Source organism: Muntiacus reevesi, chromosome 1, assembly GCF_963930625.1.
Source record: "Muntiacus reevesi chromosome 1, mMunRee1.1, whole genome shotgun sequence".
NCBI lineage: Eukaryota > Metazoa > Chordata > Mammalia > Artiodactyla > Cervidae > Muntiacus > Muntiacus reevesi.
The window spans coordinates 182,108,991-182,134,673 of record NC_089249.1 but is presented as its reverse complement, the minus strand read 5'-3'; the positions used below and the strand labels follow the sequence as shown (position 1 = coordinate 182,134,673).

The 25,683-nt window shown below is 38.2% G+C and overlaps 1 pseudogene; it reads left to right on the top strand.

The window, feature by feature from the left end:
- LOC136153577 (zinc finger protein 658B-like) lies at positions 1–11,384 on the top strand (annotated as a pseudogene).
- Positions 11,385–25,683: the final 14,299 nt, after the last annotated feature.

Below are 25,683 nucleotides of genomic sequence, written 5' to 3'. Positions count from 1 at the left end.
ATGTCGCTGATCATCCAGTTCTCACTGTTCGCTGAACCCAGGGTAGGCAAGGCGCGAGCAGGAAGAAGACTCAAGGAACCGCAGAAACTACAGATATGTTTATTCTCTCCTGGCTGATGCAGCAGTCATAACAGTATACTTGCTATATTCTCTCCTCTCGTGGCTAATGCAACAGACACAGCCGTGAGGCAGCAGTGAAGTGCCGCCACCTTCTAAGTGAAGCTCATGCATGTATCCCTACAACACAAAGTAGCTCCTGATCTAGTGAGCACCTCCTGACATGCATGTGCAGTGCTACAAATTATCTCAGCTGTCACATAGTCATTATTTACAAAAGGTGGGGCAAGAGACCCTGAACACTCCATCTTGACCAGTTTGCTCTCTTCACACAGCTGAACACTAGAATTCTTTAGTAGTTCAAAACATACCCGTATTCATTCCAGGTAACAGTCACAAGGTATTTGTTGAGCACTGCTGTGAACCATGCACTGTCAGGGCCTTGGAGTGGCAAGAGGCGCCAAAGCAATTAGTCTCTGCTGTCACTGGTCTTGTGTTTTGGCATAAAGCTGAGACGAAGTTGCACTCAGGGCCAGAGCGATGCATTCCCATCATTATGATCTGTGATGTTTGCAACATGAGTATTTTAACAGCAATAGGTTAAGACAAACTCTTAACTTCCTTTGATGTCTTTCCCCGTGTCTCCTTCATTCTCATCTAGGGCCACTGGGGATTCAGCTAAGGATGTATTCTTATTTACATTGTATACATCCTTCTGTGAAGAGGTATGTAATTGCCAGCCATATTAAGTACAGCAATGCTGCCGGGAATACTCAGGCCCTGTATGTACGACACAAGCTAGTCTGCAAGTCAGAGTGAAGTTTTCACTACACAGGTCCAGATGGAAGTTCTATCCTGTCAGGAATAGGACTAATAACGCAGCATGTGCAGCAGTAAACATACCAAACATCTGTTGGGATGGAAATTCATGACACAGAGAAGTCTCTGTGTCAGTCAGGCAGAAAACTTACATGGTGGAGTTGCCAATTGAAGCGGAGTGCTTCATGCATCCCAGCCGACCTTCATGCCTTAGTTCCTCTTCCTAACCTGCCTTAGCAAAGTTTTCTGGTTCCTGGTGAAACAACACATATGATGGCTGCAGATGCAACCAAACTGCCTGCAAAAGTAAGTGCTCCAATGAAACAACTCCCACACACATGTATCAGTGCATCAGAGACTCAGTAGAACAAAGTGGCAACTTAAAAATGCATTTTGAATTTCTCTTATGGAGGCCTTAATATCAGATTAATTTGTACATTTCTCAGTATTATTGATCATACTAAAATTCAAATAATGACAGCAGGGAGTAACCCAGTTGAATAATAACCAAGAAAAAAAGAAGCCAAAACTGCAAATCACACACACACACAAAAAAAAGATCTCAGAGACAAAATTTGTCTTACTGTATCCAAATGAAAACAAAACTCATGTCAAAATCATGAAGGAAACAAGGATAACAGTTATGAGAACCAATTGAAAAAGAAGGAAAATAACAACAGCAAAGATGAAGCCGTCTATGAGAACCAGGACACTCTAATCACCAACAGCAGAAGCAGAAGTGAGAGTGACAACACACAGTGAGAGGGCCAGCAGGGGGGTGCACAGCAGGCTGTTTTGATGAATTTGCTGACCTTGGGTAAGTCCCACGTTCTTACACTGTGAGTTCTAGTTCATCAACCCAGTTAATGTGAGAGAATTTGTTTTTCAGGCATGATCTCAATAATATTTACAGAGAATCAAATAGAACATACATCTAGAAGTTTCAACCAACGTTTAAAAATGGTTTTAGGGAGCTCCATACTACCAGTAAGATGGTGGAGTAGAAGGATGTGCGCTCATCTTCTCCTGCAAGAACACTAAAATTGCAACTAGCTGCTAAACTAGCTTTAATTGGATTAAAGATTTACTGAGCATGGTTCTGCCCTCCAGAGTAAGACCCAGTTTCCCCCACAGCCAGTCCCTCCCATCTGGAAGCTTGCACACACCTCTTATCCTCATCAATCAGAGGGCAGACAGAATGAAAACCACATTTACAGAAAACTAACCCAAATGATCACATGGATCACAGCCCTGTGTAAGGCTATGAGCCATGCTGTGTAGGGCCTACCAAGACAGATGGGTCATGGTGGAAAGTTCTGACAAAATGTGGTTCACTGGAGAAGGGAATGGAAAACCACTTTAGCATTCTTGCCTTGAGAGTGCCATGAACAGTATGAAAAGGCAAAAAGATAAGGCACTGAAATATGAACCTCCCCAGGTCAGTAGGTTATGCTACTAGAGAAGAACAGAGAAATAGCTCCAGAAGGAATGAAGAGGCTGACCCAAAGCAGAAATGATGTCCAGTTGTGGATGTGTCTAGTGGTGAAAGTAAAGTCCAATGCTGTAAAGAAGAATATTGCATAGGAACCTGAAATAGTAGGTCCATGAATCAAGGTAAATTGAAAGAGGTCAAACAGGAGATGGCAAGAGTGCACATCGACATTTTAGGAATCAGTGAACTAATATAAGGCAGGAATGGGTGAATTTAATTCAGATGACCATTTCTTTAAGGGATTCTTGCCCACAGTAGTAGATAATTTTATAGATATTAGTAGATAATTATATCTATTACTGTGGGTAAGAATCCCTTAAAGAAATGGAATAGCCCTCATAGTCAAATAAGAGTCCAAAATGTAGTACTTAAGTGCAATCTCAAAAACAACAGAATTATCTCGGTTTGTTTCCAAGGCAAACCATTCAATATCTCAGTTATCCAAGTCTATGCCCCAACCACTAATGCTGAAGAAGATGAAGTTGAACGGTTCCATGAAGATCTACAAGACCTTCTAGACCTAACACCAAAATAAATAAATAAATAAATAAAGTCCTTTTCATCATAGGGGACTCGAAGGCAAAAGTAGGAAGTCAAGATATACTTGGAGTAACAGGCAAGTTTGGCCTTGGATTACAAAATGAAGCAGAGCAAAGGCTAATAGAATTTTGCCAATGAACACGCTGATCATACCAAACACCATCTTCCAACAACACAAGAGATGACTCTACACACAGACAACACCAGATGGTCAATACCAAAATCAGATTGATTATATTCTTTGCAGCCAAAGATGGAAGAGCTCTATAGAGTCAGCAGAAAAAGACCGGGAGCTGACTGTGACTCAGATCATTGGCTCCTTATTGCCAAATTCAGACTTAAATTGAAGAAAGTAGGGAAAACCACTAGACCATTCAAGTATGACCTAATTCAAATCCCTTATGATTATACAGTGAAAATGACAAATAGATTCAAGGGATTAGACCTGATGGACAGAATACTTGAAGAACTATGGATGGAGGTTTGTGACATTGTACAGGAGGCAGGGATCAAGACCATCCCCAATGAAAAAAAATGCAAAAAGGCAAAGTGGTTGTCTGATGAAGGCTTACAAATAACTGAGAAAAGAAGAGAAGCTAAAACCAAAGGAGAAAAGAAAAGATATACCCATTTGAATGCAGAGTTCCAAAGAATAGCAAGGAGAGATAAGAATGCCGTCTTAAGTGTACATTGCAAAGAAACAGAGGAAAACAATAGAATAGGAAAGACTAGAGATCTCTTCAAGAAAATTAGAGATACCAAGGGAACATTTCATGCAAAGGTGGGCACAATAAAGGACAGAAACAGTATTAACGAAGCAGTATCTAACAGAAGCAGATATTAAAAACAGGTATCAAGAATACACAGAAAAAAACTATACAAAAAAGGTCTTAATGACCCAGATAACCACAATGATGTGATCACTCACTTACAGCCAGACATCCTGGAGTGTGAAGTCAGGTGGGCCTTAGGAAGCATTACAACCAACAATTCTAATGAAGGTGATGGAATTTCAGCTAAGCTATTTCAAACCCTAAAAGATGATGCTATGAAAGTGCTGCACTCAACATGCCAGCAAATTTGGAAAACTCAGCAGTGGCCAGAGGTCTGGGAAAGGTCAGTTTTCATTCCAAGTCCAAAGAAGGGCAATGGCAAATAATGTTGAAACTACCATAAAATTGTGCTCATTTCTACATTATCAAGGTAATGCTCAAAACCCTTCAAGCTAGGCTTCAACAGTATGTAAACCAAGAACTTTCAGATGTACAGTTGGGTTTAGAAAAGGCAGAGGAACCAAAGATCAAATTAACAATATCCAATGGATCATAGAAAAATCAAAGGAATTCCAGAAATACATATACTTCTGCCTCATTGACTACACTGAAGCCTTTGACTGTGTGGATCAAAACAAACTGGAAAATTTTTAGAGATGAGAATACCAGACCACCTTGCCTGCCTCCTGAGAAACCTGTATGCAGGTCAAAAAGCAATAGTCAGAACTGTACATGGAACAATGGACTGCTTCAAAATTTGGAAAGGAGTACATCAAGGCTATATAATTATCACTCTGCTTATTTAACTTATATGCAGAATACATCATGTGAAATGTCAGGGTGGGTGAAACACAAGCTGGAATCAAGATTGCCAGGAGAAATATCAATAACCTCAGGTATTAAGGTTTTATTGTTCAGTCGCTCAGTCATGTCCAACTCTTTGCAACCCCATGGACTGCAGCATGTCAGGCTTCCCTGTCCTCCACCATCTCCCAGAGAGAGCTTGCTCAAATTCACATTCATTGAGTCAGTGATGCCATTCAACCATCTCATCCTCTGTCATCCCCTTCTCCTCCTGTCTTCAGTCTTTGCCAGCATCAGGGTCTTTTCTAATGAGGCAGCTCTTTGCATCGTGTGGCCAAAGTATGTAGATAGGCAGATAATACCACCCTAATGGCAGAAATCCATCTTGATGAAGGTGAAAGAGGAGAGTGGAAAAGCTGGTTTAAAACTCAACATTCAAAAAACTAAGATCATGGCATCCAGTTTCATCATTTCATGGCAAATAGATGGGAAAAGATGGAAACAGTGATAGATTCTATTTTCTTGGGCTCCAAAATCACTGCAGACAGTGACTGCAGCCATGAAATTAAAAGATGCTTGCTTCATGGAAGAAAAGCTATGACAAACCTAGACAGCATATTAAAAATCAGACATCATTTTGCTGACAAAGGTTTGCATAGTTCAAGCTATGGTTTTTCCAATAGTCATGTATGGATGTGAGAGCTGGACAATTAAGAAGACTGAATGCTGAAGAGTGAATGCTTTTGAATTGTGATGCTGGAGAGATGCTCTCAAGAGAGACTCTTGAGAGTCCCTTGGGACTGCAAGGAGATCAAACCAGTCAATCCTAAAGGAAATCAACCTCGAACATTCATTGGAAGGACTGATGCTAAAACAAGCTCCAACACTTTGGCCACCCGATGCAAAGAACCAACTCTTTGGAAAACACTCTGATGCTGGTGAAGATTGAGGGCAGGAGAAGGGGATAACAGAGGATGAGATGGTTGGATGGCATCATCGACTCAAAGAACTTGAGTTTGAGCAAACTCCGTGCGATAGTGAAGGACATGGAAGTCTGGTGTGCTGCAGTCCATGGGGTCACAAAGACCTGGTTATGGCTAAGCAACTGAGCAACAACAACAACAACAACAACAAAACAAAACAAAAAGTGACACATTTAGTATGAATTTTCCAGTTGTTTCTGAATTATCGGTAATAGGAACTATTCATGACAGAAGACTGACAACATAAATATATGTGAAAATTTGCAGCTGGATAGTCAGCATGAGAAAATGAGCTCTTACAAATATGATAAAAAATGTGAAAGCTCTCAGTTAAGTGAAAGATGATCATAAATTTCAAACCCTGAAGCAATCTTTTGAATGTAATGAATATGGAAAAGTTTTACATGATAAGATTGTCTTTGTTACAGCTAAGAGTTTGCTAACAGGAGAGGAATCCTGTAAGGATAATGAATTTAGGGAAAATGGTGATAAAGCAACGCTTTTAAAAATTAGAGGATACCTTTCAATTTGTTAATATGGTGTATTACATTGATTGATTTGTGGATATTAAAGAACCCTTGCATTCCTGGGATAAAGCCCACTTGGTCATGGTGTATGATTTTTTTTAATATGTTGTTGGATTCTGTTTGCTAGAATTTTGTTAAGGATTTTTGCATCTATGTTCATCAGTGATATTGGCCTGTAGTTTTCTTTTTTTGTGGCATCTTTGTCTGGTTTTGGAATTAGGGTGATGGTGGCCTCATAGAATGAGTTTGGAAGTTTACCTTCCTCTGCAATTTTCTGGAAGAGTTTGAGTAAGATAGGTGTTAGCTCTTCTCTAAATTTTTGGTAGAATTCAGCTGTGAAGCCATCTGGTCCTGGGCTTTTGTTTGCTGGAAGATTTTTGATTACAGTTTCAATTTCCTTGCTTGTGATGGGTCTGTTAAGATCTTCTATTTCTTGCTGGTTCAGTTTTGGAAAATTATACTTTTCTAAGAATTTGTCCATTTCATCCAAGTTGTCCATTTTATTGGCATAGAGCTGTTTGTAGTAGTCTCTTATGATCCTTTGTATTTCAGTGTCAGTGTCTCAATAGATGCAGAGAAAGCCTTTGACAAAATTCAACACTCAATTATGATTAAAACTCTCCAGAAAGCAGGAATAGAAGGAACATACCTCAACATAATAAAAGCTATATATGACAAACCCACAGCAAGCATCACCCTCAATGGTGAAAACTTGAAAGCATTTCCCCTGAAATCAGGAACAAGACAAGGGTGCCCACTCTCACCACTACTATTCAACATAGTGTTGGAAGTTTTGGCCACAGCAATCAGAGCAGAAAAAGACGTAAAAGGAATCCAGATAGGAAAAGAAGAAGTGAAACTCTCGCTGTTTGCAGATGACATGATCCTCTACATAGAAAACCCTAAAGACTCTTCCAGAAAATTACTAGAGCTAATCAATGAATATAGTAAAGTTGCAGGATATAAAATTAACACACAGAAATCCCTTGCATTCCTATATACTAACAATGAAAAAACAGAAAGAGAAATTAAGGAAACAATATCATTCACCATTGCAACAAAAAGAATAAAATACTTAGGAGTATATCTACCTAAAGAAACAAAAGACCTATACATAGAAAACTATAAAACACTGATGAAAGAAATGAAAGAGGACACAAACAGATGGAGAAATATACCATGATCTTGGATTGGAAGAATCAATATTGTCAAAATGGCTATTCTACCCAAAGCAATCTATAGATTCAATGCAATCCCTATCAAGTTACCAACGGTATTTTTCACAGAACTAGAACAAATAATTTCACAATTTGTATGGAAATACAAAAAACCTTGAATAGCCAAAGCAATCTTGAGAAAGAAGAATGGAACTGGAGGAATCAACCTGCCTGACTTCAGACTCTACTACAAAGCCACAGTCATCAAGACAGTATGGGACTGGCACAAAGACAGAAATATAGATCAATGGAACAGAATAGAAAGCCCAGAGATAAATCCACGAACCTATGGACACCTTATTTTTGACAAAGGAGGCACGGATATACAATGGAAAAAAGACAACCTCTTTAACAAGTGGTGCTGGGAAAACTGGTCAACCACTTGTAAAAGAATGAAACTAGAACACTTTCTAACACCATACACAAAAATAAACTCAAAATGCATTAAAGATCTAAATGTAAGACCAGAAACTATAAAACTCCTAGAGGAGAACATAGGCAAAACACTCTCCGACATAAATCACAGCAAGATCCTCTATGACCCACCTCCCAGAATATTGGAAATAAAAGCAAAAATAAACAAATGGGACCTAATGAAACTTAAAAGCTTTTGCACTACAAAGGAAACTATAAGTAAGGTGAAAAGACAGCCCTCAGATTGGGAGAAAATAATAGCAAATGAAGAAACTGACAAAGGATTAATCTCAAAAATATACAAGCAACTGCTGAAGCTCAATTCCAGAAAAATAAATGACCCAATCAAAATATGGGCCAAAGATCTAAACAGACATTTCTCCAAAGAAGACATACAGATGGCTAACAAACACATGAAAAGATGCTCAACATCACTCATTATTAGAGAAATGCAAATCAAAACCTCAATGAGGTACCATTACATGCCAGTCAGAATGGCTGCTATCCAAGAGTCTACAAGCAATAAATGCTGGAGAGGGTGTGGAGAAAAGGGAACCCTTTTACACTGTTGGTGGGAATGCAAACTAGTACAACCACTATGGAAAACAGTGTGGAGATTTCTTAAAAAACTGGAAATAGAACTGCGATATGACCCAGCAATCCCACTTCTGGGCATACACACTGAGGAAACCAGATCTGAAAGAGACACGTGCACCCCAATGTTCATCGCAGCACTGTTTATAATAGCCAGGACATGGAAGCAACCTAGATGCCCATCAGCAGATGAATGGATAAGGAACCTGTAGTATATATACACCGTGCAATATTACTCAGCCATTAAAAAGAATTCATTTGAATCAGTTCTAATGAGATGGATGAAACTGGAGCCCATTATACAGAGTGAAGTAAGCCAGAAAGATAAAGACCATTACAGCATACTAACACATATATATGGAATTTAGAAAGATGGTAACGATAACCCTATATGCAAAACAGAAAAAGAGACACAGAAGTACAGAACAGACTTTTGAACTCTGTGGGAGAAGGTGAGGGTGGGGTGTTTTGAATGAACAGCATGTATATTATCTATGGTGAAACAGATCATCAGCCCAGGTGGGATGCATGAGACAAGTGTCGGGCCTGGTGCACTGGGAAGACCCAGAGGAATCGGGTGGAGAAGGAGGTGGGAGGGGGGATTGGGATGGGGAATACGTGTAACTCTATGGCTGATTCATGTCAATGTATGACAAAACCCACTGAAATGTTGTGAAGTAATTAGCCTCCAACTAATAAAATAAATAAATAAAATTTTAAAAAATAAAATAAAATAAAAATTAGAGCATAATTACTTTACAATATTGTGATGGTTTTTACCATACATCATCACAAATTAGCATTAGGTATGTTTGTATATCACAGCCCTCTTGAATCCCCCTCCCACATGCGTTCCCATCCCACCCCTCTAGGTTGTCACAGAGGACTAGTACAGCAACTCTTTTTAACTGCATGAAAACTGGCACAAAGGAGAAATGTTTTGATCTTAACGAATGTGGTAAATCCTATGACAAAACCTCCACTGTGGAATACACACTATGAATGCAATGAAAATGGGAATAACTTCAGTAGGAATTTACCCCTCACTCAACCTCAGAGAACTGTTATAGAACAAGGTGCTTTTGAAAGCACTAAGTGTGAAGAACTTGAGCCAGAGCTCAGCCCATACAGTACACCAGAAGACACAAACTAAAGATAAATTCTGTTGTAATGGATTTACAAATGCCTTCTACCAGAAATCAGACATTACAACACATCAGAGAACTCACAAAGAAGAGAAATTCTACCAGTGTGATAAATATGAGAAATCCTCCCATCAAAACTCACCCCTCAGTGTACATCAGCAATGTGCCATAGGAGAGAAGTCATTAGAACTTATTGAATGTGGGAAATCCTTTTACCAGAAAGCACACCTCATTCAACATCAGAGGACCCACTCAGGTGAGAAACCTTCTGAATGTCAGAAATGTGGGAAATCCTTTTGTTCAAATTCACATCCTACTCATTATTCCAGAACCCATATGGGGGTCATTATCTATAAATGTAATGAATGTGGTAAAACTTTTGCTGATAATTCAATCCTCAGAGCACATCAGAGAATTCACACAGGTGAGAAACCATATGAATGTAGTGAATATAGGAAAACTTTTGCCCATAATTCAAACTTCAGAGTGTTGCAGGAGGGGGGACCCCCTTCCAGGGGCCAAGGATGGGCTCTTTTCTAACACTGAGAAATGAATTGTCTGAGGATACACACGTGCTGACAAAGCAAGAGACCTTATTGGAAAGGGGCGGCCAGGCTGATAGCAGGAGGGTAAGGAACTCGGGAGAACCGCTCTGCACGTGGCTCACGTCTCAGGTTTTATGGTGATGGGATTAGTTTCTGGACTTTCTTTGGCCAATCACTCTGACTCAGAGTTCTTCTTGGCGGCGCATGCACTGTGCAGCCAAGATGGATGCCAATGAGAAGGATTCTGGGAGGTGGTAGGACACGTGGCATCTCCTTTTGACCTTTCCCAAATTTTTCTGGTTGGTGGTGGCTTGTTAGTTCCATGTTCCTTACTAGGACCTCCTGTCATAAAACAACTCACACAAATGCTGACTATGGTGTCTGGCCAGGGTGAGTGGTTTCAGTCAGTGCTGTGCTGTGCTAAGGCACTTCAGTCGCGTCCAACTCTATGCAACCCTATGGATTGGAGCCCATCAGGCTACTCTGTCCATGGAATTCTCCATTCAAGAATACTGGAGTGGGTAGCCATACTCTCCTCCAGGGGATCCTCCCAACCCAGGGATCGAACCCGGTCTCCTGCATTGCAGGTGGATTCTTTACCATCGGAGCCACCATGGAAGCCCTTCAGTCAGTGTGCTTCCCTTAATAAGAGCACTTCAGAAAATTCACACTGACGTGAAACTCTACAAATGCAATGAATTTCAGAAAACGTTTGCCCAGAAGACACACCTCAGTACACATCAGAGGAATCACACAGGTGAGAAGCCCTATGAATGTTGTGAATGTGGGAAAACCTTCTCTCAGAAATCATACCTCAGTGGACATGAGAGAATTCACAAAGGAGAAAAACCTTATGAATGTCATGAATGTGGGAAAACTTTCTCCCAGAGGACACACCTCTGTGCACATCAGAAAACTCACACAGGAAAGAAACCTTATAAATGTGAGGAATATGGGAAAACTTTTGCAGATAACTAAGCCCTCAGGGCACATCAGAGAATTCACAAAATGGAACTGTATGAATGTAATATATTTGGAAAAGCTTTCTCCAAGACATCCACCTCAGAGTACATCTGAGGACTCATATAGGGGAGAAATCTTTTGAATGTAATGAATGTGGCAAAACTTTTTCTCAGAAGTCATATGTTAGTACACATCAGAGAGTTCACATGGGGAGAAATCTTTTTAATGTAATATATGGAGGAAAACTTTTGCACATAAATCAACCCTCAGAGTACATCAGAGAACTCACACAGGTGTAAAATCCTACAAATGTAGTGAGTGTGGGAAGACTTTCTCCCAGAAGTCACATCTTAGTGCACACCAGAGAATTCACACAGAAGAGAAACCCTATGAGTGTAATGAATGTGGGAAAACTTTTGCCCAAGATTCAACTCTTGGAGTATACCTGAGAGTTCATACAGGGGAGAGACCCTCTGAATGTTATGAATGTGGAAAAAACCTTTGTCCATAAGGCAGCTCTTACGAGTACATCACACCATGGAGAAGGAAATGGCAACCCACTCCAGTGTTCTTGCCTGGGAAATCCTATGGACAGAGAAGCCTGTCAGGATACAGTCCATGGATTCAAAAAAGAATCAGACATGACTTAGTAACTAAACAACAACAAAACAACAAATATTTTTGAAATTTTATCAATCATTTGAATGTTAAGTTCTTCTTTAAACATATGTTTAATTGTAGTTTTATTTTTATGTAGTGTATTCATACCCAGAATGAATGAACATTCCACAGATTTATCAAATATGTGTTGCATAACTCTAATGCTATATATTGGGAGTATGAGCTACCCAAATTTCATAAATTGCTGAAGGAAAATATATGTTCATGTAATTAACCCAATTATAGGTAATTTTTAATGTGTATTAATTACAATAAAGACTCTGGTAAAAATAAAGGAGAAAAATTTTAGTTTTGAATACCGCTACTAGGAAAATTTTCACAGAGCAGGAAGAATTTGGATGATATTTAGGATGAGGTCAATTCCCCTCATCTTAAAGTTGAGACTATCTGGTAAAATTTTAAGTAGCTATATCTGGTCTCAGAGAGCCTGCCTGTAGGATAGTGAAACAGCTTAGAAAACAGTAAAATAGAGCACAGATATCTTGGATTCAAAGGCAGTGTCCCATAAATATGCTATGTTGTATCATGTTAAGGAAAACGTAGAAAATGAAAATTATTTCATAGTGAATAATTTGTCTGGAAAAAAAAAGAGTACATCACACCAGAATGCACACCAGAGAGAAAAACAAGTGTCTGAATTAAGTAGGAGACTCAGATTCGATCCCTAGGTTGGGAAGATCCCCTGGAGAAGGAAATGGCAATCCCTCCAGTATTCTTGCCTAGAAAATCCTATAGACAGAAGAGCCTAGTGGGCTACAGTTCTTGAGGTTGCAAAGAACTGGACATGACTTAGGAATTAACAGCAGCAGCAGCTTATACTTTATTAGATAATACATAGTAGAAAAGCTCATGTCACATAGGCAAGCAAATTATTTTCCTTAACTGATTCCTTTTCCACTGGGCACATATTTGTGTTAGTTTCCCAATTGTTCCTTCATCTGGGTGGGGCTGGTCATAGAGTATGATGCTAGTCATTTCAATTCAGTTGCTCAGACGTGTCCAACTCTTTGTGACCCCATGGACTGCAGCACACCAGGCTTCCCTGTCCATCACCAACTCCTGGAGCTTGCTCAAACTCATGTCCATTGAGTCAGTGATGCCATTCAACCATCTTATCCTCTGTTGTCCCCTTCTTCTGCCTTCAATCTTTCCCAGAATCAGGGTCTTTTCCAATGAGATGCAATGAATTTCAGAAAACACACAGGTGGCCAAAGTATTGGAGTTTCAGCTTCAGCATCAGTCCTTCCAATGAATATTCAGGACTGACTTCCTTTAGGATTGACCGATTGGGTCTCCTTGCAGTCCAAGGGATTCTCCAGAGTCTTCTCCAACACCACATTTCGAAAGCAACAATTCTTCAGTGCTCAGCTTTCTTTATAGTCCAACTCTCACATCCATACATGACCACTGGAAAAAACATAGCTTTGACTAGATGTAATGTAATGATGATGCTATTACATTTAAGTAACAAATGGTCTTAATAAGTCACCTTACATTCTTCCTGTCCTGTGTTATGCTGGAATTGAGAGATTTCCATGGCAGACTTAGGTGCTGTGTATTAAATATGATTGAGTACAAGGTGAAAGAACTAGAGTCAATAACTGGATGAAACAATTCTCCACTAACTTATCTTCACCAGTTGTTTCTTGTTTGCTTTTAAAGCAAGAGTTAAGTTTTTACTCTGTTGAACTCTGGTTTTACTCTGTTGAGTTCATTTTTAGAATTTAACCTATCATTGTATATCAGATACTTTATATGAGGATGAATCAAACATCTGTCAGTATCCTGAATGATAAGAAGACTTAAATAAAAATCAGAAACCTCAGGGGAAAATATAAAAATGTTTTCCACAGAGTAAACTTTAAACATCAAATAATTAAGGTTAGACTAAAATCTTATATATTTTGATATAAATTGATAAATGACATTTTTAACAAATACTGAGTTTGCTTCAGATAAATTTTTCTGAGGAAATGTATGAGTTTCAGAATTAAAAATAAAATTCTCAGCTAGAACTGAAGTATCAAAACATGTTTTATATGTAACATCAAGTATTATAGAAACTATACAGGAATATATTTATCTATACACAAACCTACTGTGAAATGTGAAGTTTTTGAGATGGAGGGATAACTTGAATTATTGAATTTACTAATCAACCAATAAATGTTTGACTTGTAAAAAGAATCGTTTTAGGTGGTCAAACTTTTATGATGTCTAGGTTACATTCTCCAAGACTAAAGTTTCTACTTACTGTTTTATTTTAAAATATTTTTTCTTTTTTTATTGGGTAAATACACATGACATAAAAATGAGCATTTAGACCATCTTTAAGTGTACAGTTAATTCAGTGGCATTAAGTTTGATTTGCACTGATGTACAACCATCACCATTACTCATTGCCCAGACTTTTTCATCTTCCCAAACTGAAACTCTTTACCCTTTAAACAATAACTCATTGTTATTATAACCCACTAAACAATAACCCTTCCCCTAGTCCCTGGAACCCACTATTGCACTTTCTGTCTCTATGAACTGTCTCCATATATAAGTGGAATGAGACAGTATTTGTCATTTTGTATCTGACTTATTTCATTTAGCATAATGTTTTCAAAGTTCTTACATGTCGTACTATGTACCAGAATTTAATTTCTAAGAGTAAATAATATCCCATCAGATGTGTACACTACGTTTTTTTGGTCCATTCATCTGTCAATGGGCATTTGGGTTGTTTCTACCTTTTAGCTAATATAAATAATGCTGTTATGCACATTTATGTGAAAATATCTGTTTGAGTCCTGCTGTTAATTCTTTTGTGTATATACCCAGAACTAGAATTGCTGAATCATATAGTATTCCTATATTTAATGTTTTCCATAGCAGGTGTACCATTTTATATTCTTAACAGTAATGTACAGGAATCTGATTTCTCTACAACCTCGAAAACATTTTCTGAATTTGTATAATAGTCATTCTATTGTATGTGTAGTCATGTCTTGTGTTTGGACTTACATTTCCCTAATTATTAGTGATGTTAATAGGCCATTTCAGTGGAGAAATGTCTATTCAAATCCCTTGCTCATTTTTAATTTGGTTGCTTTTTTTTTTTTACTTATATATTTATGATTGAGTTAACATTTTTATTAATTTGGTTGCTTTTTTTGGTAGAGTTTTAGGTGTTATTTATATATTCTGAATATTAACCCATTATGTGATTTGCAAATATTTTTTCCAGTTCTGTGGCTTGCCTCTTTACTCATTTTTAGATTGTTCTCAGTTCAGTTCAGTTGCTCAGTCATGTCTGACTTTTTGCGACCCCTTGAATTGCAGCATACCAGGCCTCCCTGTCCATCACCATCTCCAGGAGTTTACTCAAACTCATGTCCATCGAGTCAGTGATGCCATCTAAATTGTGGCAAAATACACATAACATAAAGCTTGCAATCTTAACCATTTTTACTATACATTTCAGTGGTATTAGATACATTTATATTGTGGACAGCCATCACGACCATGCATGTTTTTTTATCTTGCAAAATTAAAACTTTATTTATTAATAACTCTCCATTTCTCCCTCCCCCAATCTTGCAGTCCCCATTCTACTTTCTGTCTGTATGAATTAGACTTTTCTGGGAGTTGGTGATGGACAGGGAGGCCTGCCGTGCTGCGATTCATGGGGTCACAAAGAGTCGGACATGACTGAGCGACTGAACTGAACTGAACTGACAGAGGATCATATAAGTGGAATCATATAGCATTTCTTCTCTTGTGACCAGCTTCTTCCACTGAGCATGACCTCAAGATTCATCCATGTTGTAGCATATATCACAATTTCCTCCCTTTTTTGAGCTAAAATTATTCCATTGCAAACACTTATTTCATGCTTTTTGAAAGTAAACATCCTAATGGGTGAGAAGTAATATCTCATTATTTTTATTTTCATTTCTCTAATGAGCATATTTTCAATGTGCTTACTGGCCATTTGTATACCAACTTTAGAGAAATGTCTATTTAACTCCTTTGCTGATTTTAAAATCAGGTTGTTTCTTTTTGTTGCATTATAGCAGTTCTTTATACTCTGGGTATTAACTCATCACATATGATTTGCAAATATCTTCTATATTTGCAATTCTGTAATACTGCAGTTCTATAATATTCTATAGGATGCCTCTAACTCTGTTGAGTATTATGCCCTGAGGCACACTTTTTAAGTTTAGTGTAGACCCATTTGTCTCTTACTGTTTTTGTTGCCTGTACTTTTGGTGTCATATCCAAAAAAATTTCCAAATCCAAAGTTACAAAGCTTCCCTCCTATGTTTTATTCTGGGACTTTATTAGCTTAAAGTCTTATATTTAGGGCTTTAATCCATTTTGAATTAGTTATTATACATAAGAGCTCAATTTTTAAAAATGGAAATATAATTGATTTACAATGTTGTGTAGGTTTCAGGTGTATAGCAATATATAATCTTTTGTCAATTCTTTTCCACTATAGTTTATTACAGTTTATCTCTCCACCACCCCCACTATCCCCTTTGGGAACTATAAGTTTGTTTGTTCCTATTATTTTTTTCTTTTTGCTATTACTGTAAATTGAGTTATTTCCCTAATTTCATTTTTGGATTATTTGTTGCTAGTGTACAGAAGTACAATTGATTTCTGTCTATTGATCTGATGGCCAACAACTTGTTAGTTAGAACTTATTTTTTATTTTTATTTTTTCTTGAAGAATAGCACTTGTGTAAGTTTCAGGTTTTCAGCGAAGTGATTTAGATACACACACATATATTCTTTTTAAAGATATATTTACTATGTAAGATATTAAATATAGTTCCCTGTGCTATACAGTAGGTCCTTGCAATTTATCTTTTTTTATATATAATAGTGTGCATCTGTTAATCTCAAACTCCTAATTTATGCCTCCCCACCTTTTCCTTTTAGTAACCATAAGTTTGTTTTCTGTGTCTGTGAAAACTCTATTTGGTTTTTTAAGGAACCTCCATACTGTTCTCCACATTGGCTGAACCAAAATACATCCCCATCAACAGTGTAGGAGGATTCCCTTCTCTCCACACCCTCTCCAGCATTTATTGTTTGTAGATTTTTTAAAGATGGCCATTTTTACTAGTGTGAGGTGATAGCTCATTGTAGTTTTGATTTACATTTCTCTAATAATTAGCTATGTTGAACATTTTTTCATATGCCTCTTGGTAATCTGTTTGTCTTCTTTGGGGAAATATCTGTTTAGGTCTTCTGCCTGTTTTTTGACTTGGTTGTTTGTTTTTATATTAATCCACATGAGTGTTTGTAAATTTTGGAGACCAATCCCTCGTTGGTCGCATCATTTTACAAATATTTTGTACCATTCTATGATTTGTCTTTTCTTTTTTTATGCTTTCCTTTGCTGTGCAAAAGGTTTTGAGTTTAATTAGGTCCCATTTCTTTATTTTTGTTTTTATTTCAATTACTGTGGAAGATGGATTGAAAAAGATATTGCTGCAATTTATGACAGAGAGTATTCTGCCTGTATTTTTCTCAAAGAATTTTATGGTAATAAACCTTTAGCCAGACTCATCAAGAAAAAAAGAGAATTAAAAAAATTTTTTTTAAATTTTATTTTAATTCAATAAAATTAGAAATGAAAAAGGAGAAGTTACAATGATACTGCAGATACACAAAGGATCATAACAGGCTCCTACAAGTCAATAAAATGGACAAATTCTTAGAAATTCTTACAAAACTACTATCTGCCAACACTGTACCAGAAATTTTTTTACAAAAGTGAACAGACCAATTACAAGAAATTGAAAATGTGATTTTAAAACTCCCAACAAACAAAAATCTAGGAGCTGATGGCTTCCTGGGTAAATTCTACCAAACATTTAAAGAAGAGGTAACAACTATCCTTCTCAAATGCTTCCAAAAAATTGCAAAAATCCCAAACTCATTCCATGAGGCCCTCATCACCTTGGTACCAAAACCAGACAAAGATAACACAATAAAAGAAAATTATAGGTCAACATCACTGATGAACACAGACACAAAAATCCTCAACAAACTACTAACAAACCAATTCCAACAACACATTAAAATGCTCATATATCATGATCAAGTGGGATTTATCCCAGGGATATAAGGACTTTTCAACATCCACAAATCAATCAATATGATACACCACATTAACAAATTAAAGAATAAAAACCACATGATAATCTCAATAGATGCAGAAAACATTTTGACAAAGTTTGATATCCATTTATGACAAAAAACTCTCCAGAAACTGACCATAGAAGGAACATACCTCAGCATTATAAAGGCTATATATGACAAATCCATGGTTAACATCATAGTCAATGCTGAAAAGCTGGAAAAATTTTCTCTAATATCAGGAACAAGACAAGGATGTCCACTCTTGCCACTTTTATTTAATGTAGTATTGGAATTCCAAGCCAGGGCAATCAGAGAAGAAAAAGAAATAAAGGAATCTCAAACTGGAAGGGGAGAAGTAAAACTGTCACTATTTGTAAATAGCATGATGCTGTATACAGAAAATTCTAAAGATGCCACAAGAAAACTACTAGAGCACATCAATGAATTTAGTAAAGTTGCAGGATACACAGTTAACATACAGAAATCTTTTCAATTTCTATATACTAAAAATGAACAATCAAAAAGAGAAATTAAGGAAATAATCCTATTTATCATTATAGCAAAAAGAATAAAACATCTGAGAATAAACCTACCTAAGGAGGCAAAAGACCTGTACTTGTAAAAGTCTAAGATGCTGATAAAAGAAATTGAAAACAACACAAACAAATAGAAACATAAATCATGTTATTGGATTAGAAGAATTAATGCTTTAAAATGACCATACTATCCAAGACAATCTACAGAAACAATGCCTTCCCTGTCAAACTACCAATGGCTTTTTTTAAAGAGTTATAACAAATATTTTTAAAATTTGTATGGAGATACAAAAACTTCAAAGCACAAACCAACTGGGGGAAAATAATCATTTAATTCCAGCAAGTTAAAGAATGTCTTTCAGTGACATGGACAGAGTTAATGGACAACTGGAAGGCTGTAAGAAGTCTTAGATACCTACAACAAGCAGGTGAACAATGTCTAAATACATAGTGAAATCTTGCAAATTGGAAAAGGCAACAACTCCAATAGAAAATGGACTCAGGCTTGCAGACTCAATTTGCATATAAAGAAACCTGTAAGCTGCAGTGTCCCGGCAGATGCTTAGCCTTATCACCCACCACTGCTGTTAGAAATGTTCACTGGCAGTGGCCTGCCAGTTCACACAAGCACTGCTCCTTGAGGTGGATATACACACATCCCAGGACCCAACAAATTTCTTTCTGTATCCCCTTCCCCCACAGATCCTGAAAGAGACAGAGGAGGATCTGAATCACTGCAATTTGGGAGCTAGGACACGGGGGTGGCAACTGCTGGTTGCCCACCATTAGGTAGGTTAAATGTGGTGACTTTACCATGGAGAGAGCTGTGAGGCAAAAGAAATCAGGATCTAGGGGTACGTGTAACACCACAGGTGACTTTACAGATTACAACTTTGGAGAAAAAAGTATTAATAAAACAGAATAAAAGCTAAAGCATAAGCTGTTTATATAGACTAAAAGTACATGTGCACAAGCTCAGGGGCTGAGTCTGGTCATTCGTAAAGAGTTAAGCATGCAGTTATACCACATGACCAGCAATTTCACTCCTGGGTATGTACCCAACAGAAATTAAAACAGTTATTCAAATGTTTGTACAAAAATGTTCACAACAGCATTGAGAAATAGCCAAAAGGTGGAAACAATCCAAATGTCCATTAACTATGAGTAAACAAAATGTGGTTCATCCACACAATGAAACATCATTCAGCCATAAAAAGGAATGAAAGTCTAATACATGCTGCAAGATGGATGGACTTCAAACACACATTAAGGAGGCAGAACCCAGATGGTGGTGAGGGCAGACACAGAGTCTGTGTCTCCCCACACCTAGGATGCTCGCAAGGTGCTGGTGGGCATTCTCCTGTGGACAGGCTGACAGGAGAAGCCCTGGACGTGGCCAGGGGTCATTTTTTATTCTTTGCTATTATTCTCCTTTTTTTTCTTTTTTATTCTCACTCTATTTTTTTTCTTTTTTTCCCCTACAACCCGTAGCAGGTGGGATCCCAGTTCATGAGCCAGAGATCAGGCCTGAGCCCCTGAGGCAGGAGCACTGAATCCAAACTGCTGGAGTAATAGAGAATTTCAGGTCCCAAGGAATGTCAATCAAAGTGTGGTATCCCAGAAGTCCACGGTGCAATGCCAAAAGACAGCTCTACCCAACTTCCCACAGATCCCATTCTTGGAGTCCTCAGGCCAAGCAACTGACAAGACAGGAACACAGTCCTAGCCATCCAAAAACAGTGAGATGACAAAAATTATGTTACAGATGAAGGAGTAAGGTAAAAAACTACAAGACCAGCCAAAGGAAGAAGAAATAGGCAACCTATCAGAAAAAATGTACAGTAATGATAGTAAAGAAGTTTCAAAATATCAAAAATAGAATGGAGAAAGTGCAGGAAACTCTTAACACATTTAACAAAGACCTGTTAGAAATAAACAAAAAACAAACTGAAGAACAACACAATCACTGAAATTAAAAAATGCTCTAGAAGGAATAAATAGCAGAATAACTGAGGCAGAAGGATGGATAATTGAGCTAGAACATAGAATGACAGGAATAATTGCTGAGAAGCAAAACAGAGAAAAAAGAATGAAAAAATTGAGGACACTCTCAGAGACATGTGGGACAATAGTAAACGCACAAATATTCAAATTATAGGGGTCCCAGAAGAAGAGTAAAAAAGAGTATGAGAAAATATTTGAGGGGATTATTTGGAATATTAGGGGATTATTAGGAATATTTCCTAACATGGGAAAGGAAATTGCCACCCAAGTCTAGGAAGCCCAGAGAGTTTCATACAGGGTTAACCCAAACAGAAATTCAGCAAGACACACATTAACCAAACTAAAAAAATTAAACACAAAGAAAAAATATTAAAAGCAGCAAGGGAAAAGCAAAATATAACATACAAAGGAATCCCTGTAAGGTTAACAGCTGACTTTTCAAAAGAAACTCGGAAGGTCAGAAGGGAATGGCAGGATATATTTAAAGAGATGAAAGAGAAAAACCTACAACCAAGATTACTCTACCCAGCTAGGATCTCATTCAGATTTTATGTTGAAATAGAAAGCTTTATAGACAAACAAAAGTAAGGGAATTCAGCACCACCAAACCAGGCTTACAGCACATGCTAAAGGAACTTCTCCAGCAAGAAACACAAGAAAAGAAAAGACCCATACACACACACACACACACACACACACACACAAACCCTAAACAATTAATGGTTATAGGAACATACATATCAATAACTACCTTAAATGCAAATGGATTAAATGTCACAACCATAAGACACAGACTGGCTAAACAGATACAGAAACAAGACCCATGTATGTACTGCCTACAAAGGATCTACTTTGCACCTAAGGACACATACAGATTGAAAGTCAGGGGATGAAAAAAGATATGCAATGCAAATGGGAATCAAAAGAAAACAAGAGAAACAATACTCATATCAGACAAAATAGACTTTAAAATAAAAAGTGTTATAAGAAATAAGGAAGGACACTACATAATGATCAAAGGAACAATCGAAGAAGAAGGCATAGCAATTATAAAAATTTATGCTCCCAACATAGGAGCACCTAAATACATAATGCAAATACTAACAACCACAAAGTAATGCTCAAAATTCTCCAAGCCAGGCTCCAACAGTATGTGAACCAAGAACTTCCAGATGTTCAAGCCGGATTTAGAAAAAGCAGAGGAACCAGAGATCAAATTGCCAACATCCATTGGATCATAGAAAAAGCAAGAGAATACCATAAAAACATCCACTCTGCTTCATTGACTAAACTAAAGCTTTTGACTGTGTGAATCACAATAAACTGTGAAAAATTCTGGAAGAGATGGGAATACCAGACCTCCTTAACCTGTCTTCTGAGAAATCTGTATGCAAGTCAAGAAGCAACAGTTAGAACTGGACACAGAAAAATGGACTGGTTGAAAATTGGGAAAGGAGTACATCAAGGCTGTATATTGTCACCCTGCTTATTTAACTTATATGCAGAGTTTATCACACAAAATACCGGGCTGGATAAAACATAAGCTGGAATCAAGATTGCTGGAAGAAATATAAACAACATCAGATATGCAAATAAAACCACCCTTATGACAGAAAGTGAAGAGGATAAAGAACCTCTTGATTCACATGAAAAGGAAAGTGAAAAAGCTGGCTTAAAACTCAACATTCAAAAAAATGAAGATCATGGCATCCAATCCCATCACTTCATGGAAAATAGATGGGGTAACAGTGGAAACTGATACAGACTTTATTTTCTTGGGCTCCAAAATCACTGCAGATGGTGACTGCAGCCATGAAATTAAAAGATGCTTGCTCCTTGGAAGGAAACCTATGACAAACCTAGACAGCATATTAAAAAGCAGAGACATTTACTTTACTGACAAAGGTCCGTCTAGTCAAAGCTATGGTTTTTCCAGTAGTCTTGTATGGATATGAGAGTTGGACCATAAAAAAGGCTGAACACCAAAGAATTGAGCTTTTGAGCTGTGGTATTGGAGAAGACTCTTGAGAGTCCCCTGGACTGCAAGGAGATCAAACCAGTCAATCCTAAAAGAAATCAATCCTGAATATTCATTGGAAGGACTGATGCTGAAGCTGAAACTCCAATACTTTGGCCATCTGATACAAAGAGCCAACTCATTAGAAAAGACCCTGGTCCTGGGAAAGATTGAAGGCAGGAGGAGAAGGGGATAACAGAGGATGAGATGATTGGATGGCATCACTGATTCAAAGGACATGAGTTTGAGCAAGCTATGGGAGATGGTGAAGGACAGGGAGGCCTGGCGTGCTGCAGTCCACGGGGTCGCAAAGAGTCAGACACAACTGAGCGACTGAACAACAACCATAAAAGGGGAAATTAACAGTTACACAATAATAGTATGGGTCTTTAACACCCCACTTACACCAACAGACAGACCATCTGGACAGACAGTTAATAAGGAAACATAGGCCTTAAATCATACAGGCCTTAAATTAGGCCAGATAGACCTAATTGATATCTTCAGGACATTCCATCCCCAAACAGCAGAATACACCTTTCCTCACCTGCACACAGAAAATTCTCTAGGATAGATTACATCTTGGGTCACAAATCAAGCCACAGAATATTGAATTAAGAATATTGAAATCATATCAAGCATCTTTTCTGACCACAATGCTATGAGACTAGATATCAACTACAGGGGAAAAAATTGTAATAAGCACAAACACATGTGGCTAAATAACACATTTCTAGATAACCTTTTTGATGTCACTGAAGACATCAAAAAGGAAATTTAAAAATATGTAGAAACAAATGACAATGAAAACATGATGACCCTAAACTTATGGGATGCGGCAAAAGTGGTTCTAAGAGGGAAGCTTATATCAATACCATCTTACCTCAAGAAATGAGAAAAAAAAATCAAACAAACAACCTACCCTTATGCCTAAAGCACCTAGAAAAAGAAGAACAAAAAAACCCAAAGTTTGTAGAAGGAAAAAAATCATAATGATCAGAGCCGAAATAAATGAAGAAGAATAAAACAATAGAAAAGATCAATAAAATTAAAGCTGGTTCTTTGATAAGATAAACAAAATCAACAGACCACTAGCCAGACTCATCAAGAAAAAGGGGAGAAGACTCAAATCAACAAATTTAGAAATGAAAGAAGAGAAGTTAAGACTATGAAGAAATACAAAGTATCATAAGACTATTATGAAGAACTAACAATATAACTACCATATTATCCAGCAATCTCAGCACTGGGCATATACCCTGAGGAAACCATAATTGAAAGACACACATGTACCCAAGGTTCACTGCAGTACTATTTACATAACTAGGACATGGAAGTGACCTAGATGTCCATCAACAGATGAATGGATAAAGAAGCTATGGTACATACATACAATGGGATATGACTCAGCCATAAAAGGGGACACATTTGAGTCAGTTCTAATGAAGTGGATGAGCCTATTATACAGAGTGAAGTTAAGTCGGAAAGAAAAAAGTAAATATCATATATTAACACATATATATGGAATCTAGAAAGATAGTACTGATGAGCCTATATGCAGGGCAGCAATGGAAATGCAGACATAGTGAGCAAATTTGTGGATACAATGAGGGAAAGAGAGGATGGGACGAATTAAGAGACTAGCACTGAAACATATACATTACCATATGTAAAACAGAGAGCCAGTGGGAATTCGCCATATGATGCAGGGAGCTCAAATCCAGTGCTCTGTGACAACCTAGAGGGGTGGGATGGGGTGAGGAGTGGGAGGGAGGTTCAAGGCGGGGGGGGGGGGACATCTAGATAGATAGATAGATAGATATAGATATAAATACCTATGGATGATTCATGTTGATGTGTGGTAGAAACCAACCCAATACTGTAAAGCAATAATCCTTCAATTAAAAATAAATAAATTTAAAATAAAATCATGTTAAGTGAGAGAAGACAGTCACAAGAGGACACATATTGTGTGATCTCTTTTATGTGAAATGGCCACATGAGGTAAATCCAAATAGACAAGGCAAATTAGTGGTTGCTAAGCGTGGGGATGAGGTGATGTCTCAGTGCAACTGGTGATGGGTATGGTTTTGCTTTTGGAGTGATGAAAACATCTGCAATTAGATGGGTTTTGCACAATAGTGTGAATGTACTTAATGCCCCTGAATTGTTCACTTTTAAATGGTTAATGGTTAATTTTATATGTGAATCACATCTAACTTTATCATCATCACAGAATAACAATTTACACATTGTTACTTTTCAATAAAAATGTACCTTGAAAATATGAAAATAATTGCTTCAGGTGGAGTGGGTTAAGGGTACTGGTGTGGCAATAAATGGCCATAAAGAAATGCATAGATAAATGACCAAGATGAGGTGGCCCTGCCCACCCAATAGGACAGAGGTCCTAAAGAGAAAAGGAATGAAGCAGGGCACATCCTCCCAGTGTTCAAGGGGATGGCTGATGTCTGAGTCCCCCAGTCTTTGGCAACTGGACTTCTAAGCACAGCCCCCCATAAATGGACATATTCCCTGGCACTAGGGGGCCCTGGGAAGCGCTCGGGCAAAAGAGACACCCAGACCTGGGGGGGCAGGAGAAATGAGAGGCTGCTAGCAACACAGGCTTCTTCCTCACACTCTGGGATGCTTTGCAAAGGCAAGACTATCCACTGTCTGTTTTCCCTCTCAAGTGAGGGTACTTGATCCTCTCTCTCACTGCCTAGTAAGTTTTGCTTGAATGCCAGATTCCTCTGTATAAGCGTGGTGGGAGCTACAGGTCTTTTGGTCCCCTCTGTTGGGCAACAGCAGGCGTGATCTGGTGACCATGGGGAGCCACCGGGATCAAGGCTCTGTGTCTGGTCACAGCTCCAGGAACTTCAGAGAAATCCGGTGTTCCCCCAAAGGTCTTCTCAGGTCTCTGCATCAAAGACAGCTGGAAAACGAGTTTGCCTGTTGAGATTTTTGTCTTGGACCTTAATCTGCTGTCTGAAGTTTCAGAATTTCTCCTATTCGGGGAACTGTCCTCGCAGCTCTTCTAGCTTCTCACCCAAGCCAACAAGTTGACAGGACTCAACTGGGCCATCTTTTCCAGCCACTTGCAACCAAGCCACAGCCTGGCTGATAGGATGCCCAGAACTGGCAAAGGCCCTTGGAAAGTTCTCCCTGGTCCTCAACTCACCCTACCAGGGCTCTCTCCAGTACCCCTCCCACTGACTGACCTTTGTTTCCCTAACACCAAAGGACTGTGAAACATTTATTCTGTTTGCAGAGCATCTCAGCTGTCCACTCACCCTGCTGCCCGCACAGCTGCCGTTCTGAGAGGCCTGGCAGGGAGACTCCCTGCTGTGGAGACCTCCTTGGTCTCAGTGGTATTCAGGTCCAACACGTCCATCCAGAGCTCTGCTGCTTCTCACCATTAA